The sequence below is a fragment of the Stegodyphus dumicola genome, chromosome 6 (assembly GCF_044657685.1).
Source record: "Stegodyphus dumicola isolate Sdum_Otavi_A_Nest chromosome 6, ASM4465768v1".
Classification (NCBI taxonomy): Eukaryota; Metazoa; Arthropoda; class Arachnida; order Araneae; family Eresidae; genus Stegodyphus; species Stegodyphus dumicola.
In genome coordinates, this window is record NC_140773.1 from 214389067 (window position 1) to 214401201 (window position 12135).

At 30.8% G+C, this 12135-nt stretch overlaps 1 protein-coding gene and 1 long non-coding RNA gene across 4 annotated transcripts in view; one reads left to right on the forward strand and one right to left on the reverse strand.

Annotated features, from left to right (window-relative positions):
- Positions 1-6208, reverse strand: LOC146996964 (uncharacterized). 2 transcript variants are annotated; one of them, XR_015041829.1, is made up of 5 exons: positions 6059-6208; positions 5513-5583; positions 5308-5431; positions 382-481; positions 1-231 (listed from the first exon to the last, which is right to left on the reverse strand). It is a non-coding gene; the product is annotated as an uncharacterized LOC146996964 (long non-coding RNA). The 2 variants fall into 2 exon arrangements; XR_015041828.1 differs by lacking the exon at positions 6059-6208 and having other exon boundaries at positions 5513-6030.
- Positions 6209-11266: 5058 nt separating this feature from the next.
- LOC118192800 (RAB6A-GEF complex partner protein 2) overlaps positions 11267-12135 on the forward strand; it is a 42653-nt gene continuing 41784 nt past the window's right edge. Inside the window, exon 1 of one of the 2 annotated variants that reach the window (XM_035363811.2) lies at positions 11267-11386. The gene's annotated coding sequence lies outside the window, so the exon portion shown is untranslated. Of the gene's footprint in view, positions 11387-11475; positions 11496-12135 lie in introns of those variants that run through there. The other variant, XM_035363812.2, reaches the window with a different exon arrangement.

A 12135-nucleotide genomic window follows, 5' to 3' on the forward strand; every position in this document is an offset into this window, starting at 1 on the left:
GAGAATTTTTTCCCAGACTTTATTCAGAATACATAATTATTTTACATAGCTTTTATTCATCTTTTATTTCTGAAAATAAAGACATATCAGATAAAATTCCTTGAATAGAGTATAAATATTATTATTTAACCATATTATTTCAAAATTTATGAGTACTAGTTTCAGTTTCAGAAAATTCTGCTGGCAGAGCTTGCTCTTGACTCTTTATACATACCAGATATCCATCGTTTACTGAAAAATAAAGAAGACTAAATTCAATTGTGAAACACGAGATCACTGAAAACAATGCACCATTCATTTTGCAAACATAAACCTGAAATATTAAAAATGATCAGATATGTTATGAGATTAATTATGAACAGAAAAATTTTCAGTACTTACATATTACCCCATTGGCCATGAAAATTGGTACAGACCCACCAATCATTCCTGAGGAAATCCTTCACAGTCAATGGGATAAAGTACAAATTTTCTGATTCCTCTTTAAAAAAAAGAGAAAATTTTGGCATGTAGGTCCCTGAGAATGCATTGTTAACATAAAATGAACTATTCTCTATTATCCACAATTGGGGGGTATCACCCTGGCCAAAAGGGCTCATTGTTGCCTACTTTAACAATTTTCTTTTATACTATTATTATACTTCCAAGTTACATACAAACATAAGCATTTTTATTTGTTTATTAGCCATATAACATTACAAAATAAAGCAAACTCAAAAAAAAAAAAAAAAAAAAAAAAAATCTTTTATAGAAACTGTATGGCAGCAGATGAACTGCAAAATATTTGTCCACTATACTTTATATTTTTCAAGCATTACCAAAGGAATGGAATGCTGTCCTGAAAAACATTTCTTATTTTTAATTTCTTTAAATATATCAATCACTTAAAATTATATGCTCGTATATCATTTTCCGGAATTCAGTTATATTAACTGGCATATTTAAACTTTGATTTTTAATCCTCTGATAAGCATACTAAAACACCACAGCTCATATTATCAGTTTGAAAAATATGCAAAGGATAAATTATTTTCCATTTAGTGCTAGTAGCAAATATTTTAGCTAAAACCTTACACCATGTATGAATTAAAATTTGATACTCTTGCACACATGATTTATTTTGTGGATCATAAAATTCAAATACCATATCTGGAATATTTACTATTATTAATATCCAATGACAATTTAAATTTGCAGGGATAAAAAATAATTTTGCTGATTTTAATCTTGTTAATAACAGATCTTTAATACAGGAATTTGCTTTAGGTATTTGTAAATTAGACTTAACAAAGGCAAAATTTTCATAACTGTTTAATATTTTAAACAAAAAAGCATCAATTATAGATTTATTTTGATCAATTCTGGTTAAATCACACAGATATTGATCACTGTTATTTAAATCAAATGGTATGACTTTAAATTTAATTTTCTTTTCCACACATTCATTTATTTCTGGTTATTTCTGGGTCATCTACACTATCATTAAAATCTTCGATTCTTGTTCTGCTGATGTTTCTGTAATTTTCTTTTTTTAGAAGTTTTAAACAATTGTGGGTTAAGTTTTTGATTTGGTGAAATTGGACACGATGCACTTGAAACTCTTCTTGAATTTTCATTCGAGTTTAAAATTCCCCTACATTCTGAAACTAATGAATTTAATGTTATATGAACTCACTTTAACATGACATTTTGGACTTTTGGTTGTCTTATTAATCGCAGTAATTCTTCTACAAACTTTTCACATGGATTTACTCTCTGTTCAATACTTTGTGGAATGTAATGATTAACAGAATACACATTTATTGCTTTCATATTTCCATTGAATTACTGATTCGATTTAAGATTAATCTCTGAGGGATTAAACATACAATCATTTTGTCTATTAAGAAATGAATGCACTTTATGTATATGTTTGCACAGCAATTTATCTAAGCAATTGCCATGATACAAGTGACTACACAATGAGACACAATACTTAAGGGCATCTATAAAAGCAAAAATCCTGACACGGACAAATTTCAAAAAGATGCTGCACAGTATATATTTTATTTTTTGCCTGGGAGCAAACAGTCCAAGAATTATCAGAGCATTTATTTACATCACTGTCCCTAATTTTTAGTCCTCTCTGATGCCTACTTAAACAAAAAATGGAATTTCTGGGAGATACATTAGTGTATAATTTATAGGTATGCTTTAAATATTTATCTTTCTCAATTGTCAGAAGTGTAGAAATTAAAATATCTAATCGTCTATTATGTCTCCGCTTAAAATAAACAGTTTTCAACTGATTGTGAAAAGATTCACAGTACATGTTAGTATCAGTAAATGCATGTGGAAAGTTCCGATAACATAAAGCCCATTCTTCTAATCTATTTTTATAATTTTCAGAAAAGTATTCAATAAAATCTCTACTTTTCCTAGAATAGTCATTCAAAAACTTCCTTATTTGATCATGAAAAGTGATCTGGTTTCTTTTATGTAATATTTTTGTTAATTCTCCTAGCATTTTTTGTCGTACTTCCTTATCTACCACTTTAGAATTAAGTTGTCAGAACCAACTTTGGCGTACGTGCCACAAACATAAAAGATGCTTAACATTTTGGCCAAAAACCTTTGAAAATGCAGGATATGTAACTTTGTCATCATCTGTCATTATGCAGTTTACATATAAATTTGGTACACGACACTTTAAACTATTAAATAAACAATAAAGAGTGTCAGCATCTAGAAAATTAGTAATAAAATGAGCAACTGGATAGCCACAACCAAATTCATCAGGTACTATAAGATTAAGAAGGTAAAAATCATACTGGTTAGTCTTATGCGGAGAATTGATACATAGAATCTCTGTACAACCTTTTATCCTCATTTCTTTCTGTTCACGTGTCTGAAGACCAAAAGCAAACGATACTTTATGATTTGGAAGATTATCTAGATCAGTTGGACCGTACAAAGTTGAATTATTCTGAGGCTTATAATATATATTATAATAACACAGGATTGTATGCTTCACATTTTAAAGTTTCAATGATTGAATTAATAGAAACTGCATCACTACTTGGACGCAATGAATTGTTTAAATATCTAGAATAAGCACAAATAGCTTTACGGGAGACAAAGCTTTCCTTTACGGGGAATTTATTTCTATTCTCGCGATTTCCTGATCCATCTTGTAAGATATCCCTATTTTTTGTGGAGGCACAGACAAATGTAAATTTGCTTTTATCAAACATCGTGTACTTTGTTTCAATGGCTGATATTTACAATTTTCCAACTTTTGCTCATGATTATGTTTAGGAAAGTAAAAAACATAGATTTTATTCATTTCTTCACACGCCCACATTCTGACTGGACAGCATAAATTTTTTGAAATTGTACATTTTTTATTTTTCCGACTAGTACTTTTTTAAAATCAGAATAACCTTGCGTGGTAAACTGACAACAATAATAATGATAAGTTTTAGAACTTTTCGTTACTTTAGAAAACTTCCTGAATGAAGTAAATGTCGAGGTTCCTTCCAGTTCTATCCAGTCTTGAAAATAACTCATTGTTTCAAATGAATATTTTTTTAAGTTATTTAAATTATGTTCATCTGCTAAATGCTTATTAAAATTTAAAACATATGTAAAAGACTTATGGCAATCAGGTATGAAGCATACATACAATTTATTAAGTTTTGTGCAAAATTTCTTATGATTAAAAAATGATAATTTGCAAGGATAACAGTTATCACAATTTAGACATTTCTGAGGGTAAACAGACGAAAAATTTTGTTTTAAATCAGGTACTTGTTTATTTGAACATTTTTTTTTTTTTTTTTTGTGTGTGTGTGTGTTTATAAAATGAATTTTTCGATTTATATGTCAAGCATATTTCACATTTATGAAGATAAGCCATTTCTATTTTGTCATTAATACATTCTTTGGTTTCTAATGTTTTAACATTCGAAACATTATCAATGTTTATAGCAATATTACTTTGAGGAGAAGTTAATGAAAGTTTAACATTTTCAGTTTTTCTTTACAATTTTTTTTATGATTATTAAAAGAATTTTTAGTTTTATAGTTTTTTTTACAAACATCACATTTTCTAGGGTAAAGCGATGGTGCATTACAGTCAATTTCGGACCCCCCCCCCTCCAGTCAGAATAGGACACATAGACTTATTTTCCCTCTCTTGACAATTAATTTCACTGCTTTCTACGTGATCTTTTAGTAAACAAAATTTATTAAAGTGAAAGAAACTTAGGCCAATACAATGGATAACAATCACTGAAAGAAACAGCACTTGCCTGCTGTACACTACAACTAGCAGCAGCGACTGCATTTTTTAGTGATGATCCCGTGTAGGCCATTACACTTTTTAGGCGCAAAACAGCTGAAGCAGCATTCTTCAGATGCAAACCGCCACTAACAGTCAAATCCTTCCTTGGACACACACCATCACCAAAAGCACGAATTGGATTCTTCTGAAAGCTAGCAATTGGGACAGTAGTGTTCGTAGAAGAATTAACAGTGGAACTAGCACTGCTCCTCAGAAAACAGCCAGAACCACGGACTGCAACACGTCTGGAGTAGTCAACATCAGCAAGGGTGTCATTTCTACGACAGGGGCTGAGAGTGACGTTATTCCTTGAATGCAAACCAAAAGCAGCTTCTTCGGATGATCACCAGTACCATGGACACCAACAACGGGAATGACAACATTCTTAGGGCATGGGACAGGGGTAGCAATGTTCCTTGGATGCAAATCAGAACCAGAGCAAGGGATGGCAGCATTCCTCGGATGTGAACCAAAACCATGGACAGAAACATACTTAAAATGAGAGCCAACACTACGTATGGCAACATTTCTAGAATGACATCTAGGTTTAGTCTCATTCCTTACATGCAAACCAGAATCAGTTCTACGGAGTGATCCACCACCATGCAATGAGACCGAGAGCTAGCATCTGGGTTGGCAACGTTTTTAGGATGTGAGCCAGGGGTGGTATCATTTTGCAGATGCAAACTAGAACCATCTGTGGGGTTAACAGCTTTCCTTGAATGAAAGTCACCACCATGGACAACACATTTAAAACGCGATCCAGCACCAGGAATAGCAACACTCTTCAGTCAAGAGCCAGAAGCAGCTTTAGCAGCATTTCTCAAATCAGAATTAGCCTTCTTAGTAGCATCTACAGCACAACCATGCTTCAAAACAGTTGAATAAAGAGGATAAGAAGGGCTTGCAGAAACAAAAGAATCACTCAGCGGTGGAAAATCCAATGCAGTAAATGAAACACAAGACAATACAAAATGACTTACCTTAGCAGAAACTGGCTTTGAAGTCATAACAGTCTTGATATTATCCAGAAAAACTGCCACAAGTTTCTTGTTCCCCAGACTGTTTAGGTGTAATACATCCCTAGCTCCAAATTGATGAGACAACCTGCAAACAAAAAAAAGCTTCTCAATTTTGGCAGTAATTTTCAAGTTGAGAATTAATTTCTACAACTTTTCTACTAATTACCTGTAAACGGTTCAAAGCTGCTACTCGCTGATTTAAAGTTGTGAAAAAATCTTCATCACATGGTAGGATATCTGAAATGATAACATTGATATTTGGGTTCAAAGTTTAATATCCCTAGAGAGGCAATCGTACTTTTTAAGAATAACTTCAACATTGTTATTCGAATTGTTGGTACCAACATGTACCAAAATCAAATGGTATCGATTGTCCAAAAAGGATTTAACCTTTCTATCATTGCACCAGGAAAAGAATGTAAATCTACTTCATAATTCAGAAGATTCGCAGGTAAATATTTAACCATTGAATCTCCAGTTATAAGCAATTTCATCTTTTTTGGTTGCATATCGACAAAACAAACACAACTACAAATTGAAACACAGATCAATAATTTGGTAATATATACTGTAAATAAAATGCAACTATAAATTAAATGAAAATCAAATCAAACACTAATCATAAATATAACAAAATACAAATAATTATTAATAGAAAAAAAAAAGTAAATAGCTCAAGTAATGCGAGAAAAATGGCGCAAAAAATACACACCTCACTCGCGCTAATATTAACACGTAAATTAAATTCGCGCCAATTCTTCAGCTTGCGGAAAAATTTACGGAAAAAAAAATAACGCCAAATGCTCGCCAAGCTTTGTTGCCAACAGAGATATCAAAGGTACATATCCGGTGATGACGTAGCACACACTTCCGGGTTCCGATTTGCGGAATTCTGTAAAACTCATTTGTAAATATACGAACTGGGGTGGCTCTGCGATCACCGAGGCAAGCGGCTGGACGTTCGCAGCCAAGGAGGTTAGAATAGCCTCCTTGGCTATTCTAACAGGCAATAATCTGACGTCACTGTGATGCCACCTGTCCTGATTTCCCGCGTTTAAAACAGTAGTTTCATTGAGCTGCGAGACGATTTTCTAGAGGTTACATATCCCAAATTAATTTTAATAATGTATATATCTGTTTTCTAATAATGTATATATTTAAAATAATTTATATATATGTAATTTTAGTCAGTTTTTATTTTAAATTCTATATTGTAAAGTATCGTTTACGTAATATGGCTTTTTACACTGCAGTAACGTGCCGTAGCACTTACAGAAGTATGAAAGGATGAGATATTTTATTTCATGAGACCAAAGGATCCAAATGAGAGTTTACTTTTGACGAAATAATGGATACACAAATGTCCAAGAGAAGATTCTATTAATGTGAAGAGCGGAAAAATCTGCAGCGAACATTTTCTATGCAGTGTTTATGAAGATGATATGAAAAATCGCTTGTTTGGATAGCCACAAAAAGAAACTGTTGAAATGGAATGCTGTGCCAAAAGTAAATTATGATGACAATAATAAATCGAAATTGATGATGACAATAATAAATCAAATTTTAATGATTTTGAAATAAAACTCACAAATGAAAATGTAGATCATCCTGAATGTTTAAGGATAAAAAAGAATGCATTGATAATTTGAAGAACAAAATAATATCCTTAGAAAATTGTATTAAAGTATGGAAAAATAGAGAAAAGAAAGATTTTAGAATGTTTGCTCAAAGACAAAGGTGGACGACATCTAGACAGAAATTGGTATCAGAAATTAAAATATCAAATAGCGAAATTTGGGGAGGGGGAGCACAAATTGGAGAATTTGGAAAAATTTCTAAAGCCTATTTTTATAAAGACTTAGATTAATTCATTACTGAAAAACAAGAAAAAAATCAGGTGGACTAGTGAAAATATTTCACGTTGCATTTTCATAAGAGCTCTGTCATCTTAAAGCTATATTTTTGGAAAGAAAAAAAATTAAGAAAAAAATTGGAATATCTTTACCTAGTATTATCAAATTAAAGAAATGGTGTTTATTTTATTTTTTAGTGTTTTCTAAATCTTAGTGTAGTCCAAGAATTCAAAGTAATGTTCTTACTCTAAAGAAGGAAAGAGGCGAATATTTGTATTCTGTAGAAAAAATATGCGTTCTCAGTTTCGACGAAATGCATATAGATTGAAAACTCTGCTATGACTCTAAATTGGACTAAGTTGGTTCTTTTTAAAATGTGCAGTTTGTTTTAATCAGAGGTCTCATTTCGCGCTCTGCCTCAAATTACTGAGAAACCGCGTTTTAGATAGAGGATTTGTTTTAGAAGATGTAACTGTTTTAAATTTTGGTATTATTAAAGAGGTTTTAAATAGAGACTGAGAAGAAATCAAATTGTGTCACAAACTAAAACCAAATTATTTAATGTCAAGGGAAACGAGAGACAAAAAGTCGCTCCAGAGAAGACATTATTTTCAAAAAGTACCGCAAAAGGTATACTCTACCCCACAGGAAATCAGAAAGCATCTGACTTCTATGAGTTAATCGATAATATCTTCGGTATTATGAATAGTACCAAAATAGTACCAACAAGAATAACAAGTATTTAACAAACTAATTTTGTTAAGTACTTGTTAAAGTTATTCTTATTGTATCCTTCGTAACTAATTATTGATTAGATTTTGTGCTAGATTAGCATTCTAGATAAAATATAACAGTATAAAACATCAAAGTAATTGGCATAAAAACACCTGCTTCCTTTACTCACACTTTTGAAAAATTAAATAACTGTTTTAGGTACTCTGAATAAAGCTATTTTGTCAAAATTAAGGTAACAATCTTATATACATTTATTTAATTGTAATATAGATATAAGTATAAATTACAAAATTATTTTAAAAATATCTATTAAGAGAATTATAACAATGTAAAATTTACAATTAGGCAAAAAATCAAACGTAGGTTAGCAGAAATGTTGCCATACATGTCATATATGTTTTAACTTATGTCAATGTAAAGTTGTTTTTTGAGTAAATTTAAATAGCTGCTATTATAGTTTTCTTAGAAGCAGTATAAAAATTTTCTCAGTTAGCATGCAATTAAAGAAATGATTAGAAATAAACGCGCATTAAATAAAAAACATGCCAAAAAAAAAAAAACACGGAACTTTATGTTAAAAGAGTAGCACATTTTATCTATTATTTTAAAATTCAGTAAGCATTATTAAATTTTTTAATGGTTCAGTCTAAAATGCATAAAGCAGTAACATTGCCTCTTCCAAATTATATCTATCTTTCACACACAGCTCATTTTAAACGCTGGTTCAAAAACGCTAATTTCCAAGCTGTGAATTATATTGGCTCGCTCAGTGTCATCATGGCTACGTCATTACTTCTCACTTTCTGCTTCAGGCGAAAAAGCTCTATGAGCTAGCCCTTCTCTTCTAAGTCCTGGTCCCTCATCGTGTCTCTAGCATTAATTAAGTAGTAATAAATTATAATAGTAAAATTATAAATTTTGTAATAAATTATAATATATAAATTAATAAATACTATGTTTAATTTGTGTTTTTAATACATATACTCAGTAATTTACATACATACACACACACACACACACACACACACACACATATATATATATATATATATTGTGTGTGTGTGTACGGTTGTGGTCTTGTATTGTATATGGTTCTATCTTGTTTGTCTGCTGCTGTTTTTTGAAAAATGTATGAAAATGTTGGGAACGAAAATAACATAAGTTACTTTAGTTAAATTAATATATACTTTGTATGATGACTTTTGTTGATATCTCAGGATGCAATACATATTACTTTGCATATACTCAGCATACATATAACTTTGTATGAAATACAAAGTTATATGAATCATCGTCAAAGTAACATCGTCAATATTTTTTTCTCCTCCAGTAACACATCTATTCATCATTACCAAACACCCTCACCACACATACACACTTGTGAGACACTATTTATTGTAAATGAAGACAAATATTTCTCCTTTTAACAACACTCATGGACACAATCGTATTTTAGGATATTTTATACTTCTTTTCCTTTTCTTTCTATAGGCCATTTTTTTTTCCTCTCTATTATTATTGGGCCATTTATTTTAAATTTTATTTTGTCCCATCTTTTCTTCCTAACCTTTTGAACTCGTGCAAGATGTACGAAGTTCCCTTTTTACTCTCCTCAAATACGAAATTGCCCCCCTTTCTACATACCATGGAGGTAGGAAGTAAGATGGAGTCGCCCTAAACAAGTTTCTCCCGTACCCTGCTCTGAAGCACCGGCGATCCCTACGTGGTGACCAAAACATTGGGTCATTTATCATTGAGTTCTATGGGATTTGACGCGTTCGGATGTAAATCTTTTGTAATTACGTCGTAAATATACATATAAATGTATATATTTTCTTTTTCTACAACACTTCAGAGTCCTAAGTATGTGAAAACAACATATTTTTAAACAACATTTCATTCTGAACAGAATTAAATGCTATACTTTTCACAGGACAGTTTTCTCAGAATAGTTTAATTTGAATGAAATATTTTCACAAGTTTTCGTTAATTACATTAGAAAAAAAATTAAGGTAATTCAATTTTATTCGGCTAAGGTACAAAAATTAAGATCAAAATTTGTTGTATTATTAATATTAAAATTATGCATTATTTCTTTTCTATTTATAGAGCTTCTTCCTAAAATATTTTCTTAAATATGACATGATTTGTTGGCTTCTGAGGCATCTTTTAAATCGAAAAATGTAAGTCAATTTATAATTAATGCTCTTTTCGGTTCATTTTAAATTATAGAATTATTAGGAATTGGCGAAATACTTTAAATAGTACTTAAAGCGAATAAAATAAGTTTTTTTTTTTTTTAAGTATTATTTAAAACTTGTAACTGAGTTATTATAAAATGTAAGGGGAATAATTCTCTTAATTATACTTATCAGATTTCTTTTTTTTTTTTTTTTTACCCTTCATTTCAACAATACATATTCCAAAACTCTTTATTACGTTCTTAAGTGGGCATCTCATAGCATTTGCTTTACAATACCTTTTAACAGATTGCTTTCCAATACGAACAATTCTTGCTTAAATAGTTTTATAACGTATTTGTCAACAGGATTTCAATTTATGTTTACAATTCAATATGAAGATTATTATATATTTAGATAACATTTATAATCATTATAAATTAGATTTCTTCACAGTACTTTCACAGTTGTTTATAAGTGAATAAATTCTTCATTTCATATACATTTATAAATAATTTAATGAATATTTAAGTATTTTGTCAAAGGCAGATACATGCTTTTTGCAAGCACATGCATAAATACCCATACATATTTCCTATTTATCATTTCCGGCATGTGCAAATCTTTAATTTCTGTGCATTCACTATATTTTTCGTGTAAAGTAATTTACACTAATTTAGCATACACCCGAAAGTTTTACATAAAAAATATATATGAATATAATTTGAATGAAAATTATAAGTATTATTTTTAAATTATAAGTATTCTTTAATCATAACATTTTTCTTAAAATCTCTATTTTTGTAGTGCAACAGCTTTGAATTTTTTAAAACAAATTCGTAATCAAAATCGCTGTTGTTATTTATCGAAAAATAACCAAGATGTGATTTTTGCTTAAATGTCACTAAACTATACAAATTGCTATTATCCATCACACTCTAAATGTTTCTTTCATGCGAAAGTGTCCCTTTTTCGATTTCTATGGAACTGTCGTGTGTCGAAATACTATCAGAATCTTGTCAAGCGAGCTTCTGAATGTAAACAAAGAACACCCCATCTGGTGACCCAAGCTTCAAAGCAGTGCTTCACTTTTAGCGCGGGTTGGTTCCTCCTCCCTTTTCCACCCCCATGCTATATACCTTTCCTTCGCACATATGCTTGATTTTTCGCCCATCGGTGCAGAAAGACTTAGCGGGTGCAAAACAAGACATCTAACTACTTTGTCTGTTTGTCTAACGTTTTTTCAATTAATTAACAATCAGTAATCGAACGGTATGTTCTGTTTCATATTTTTTTACGTAATTAGCGTTGTTATATAGTATATAATAACCTTTGATGACAACGTTACTTAGCTTGAAAATTTATTAGAAGCTAGCAAAAGGTAGTATAACTCATTAGAAGACTAGTAATTTTTTAGATGCGCAAATTTTCGTGCTGCTTAAAAATTATTTCCCTTCTAATGATTTTTTTTAATTTGGGAGAAAATTATGGGATTTTCGAGATTTAAATATCACTCAAATATTCAAGAATTTCCTATTTTTCTTCCGTACTGGATGAGTTTTTTTTATTTCTTCATACTGTTTGATTTAAACACAATAAATTTGTTTTTGGCAGCATCTTATGTGTATAAACGAATTTCAAATTCCCCCCCCCTTTTTTTTTTCTTTTTGTCTAGGCAGCCGTAAAGTTTAATCGCGAAGCTTCCAAATCTCCAATGTATAACATACAAATTTTATTTTAAATATCACCGAAATCGGTAAACCTAGAGTTTAGGGTACTTTTTGGCGGTACATGGATACCGATTTTGTTCAATGCTTTGACTCGTTATTTTGGCTTGCGAAGCGTCGATTTTTGGGACAAAAATCGCCGCTACACGAAGCCAAAATAACAAGACAAGCAATTGCACAAACTCGGTATCCATGTGCACATCGACTTATTTTCACTTAAAAAAAAAAAGCCCAAATTGTACAAAAATAGCATTGCACACTCCTTTGACTTTATCCATGTACACGTCGACCTAT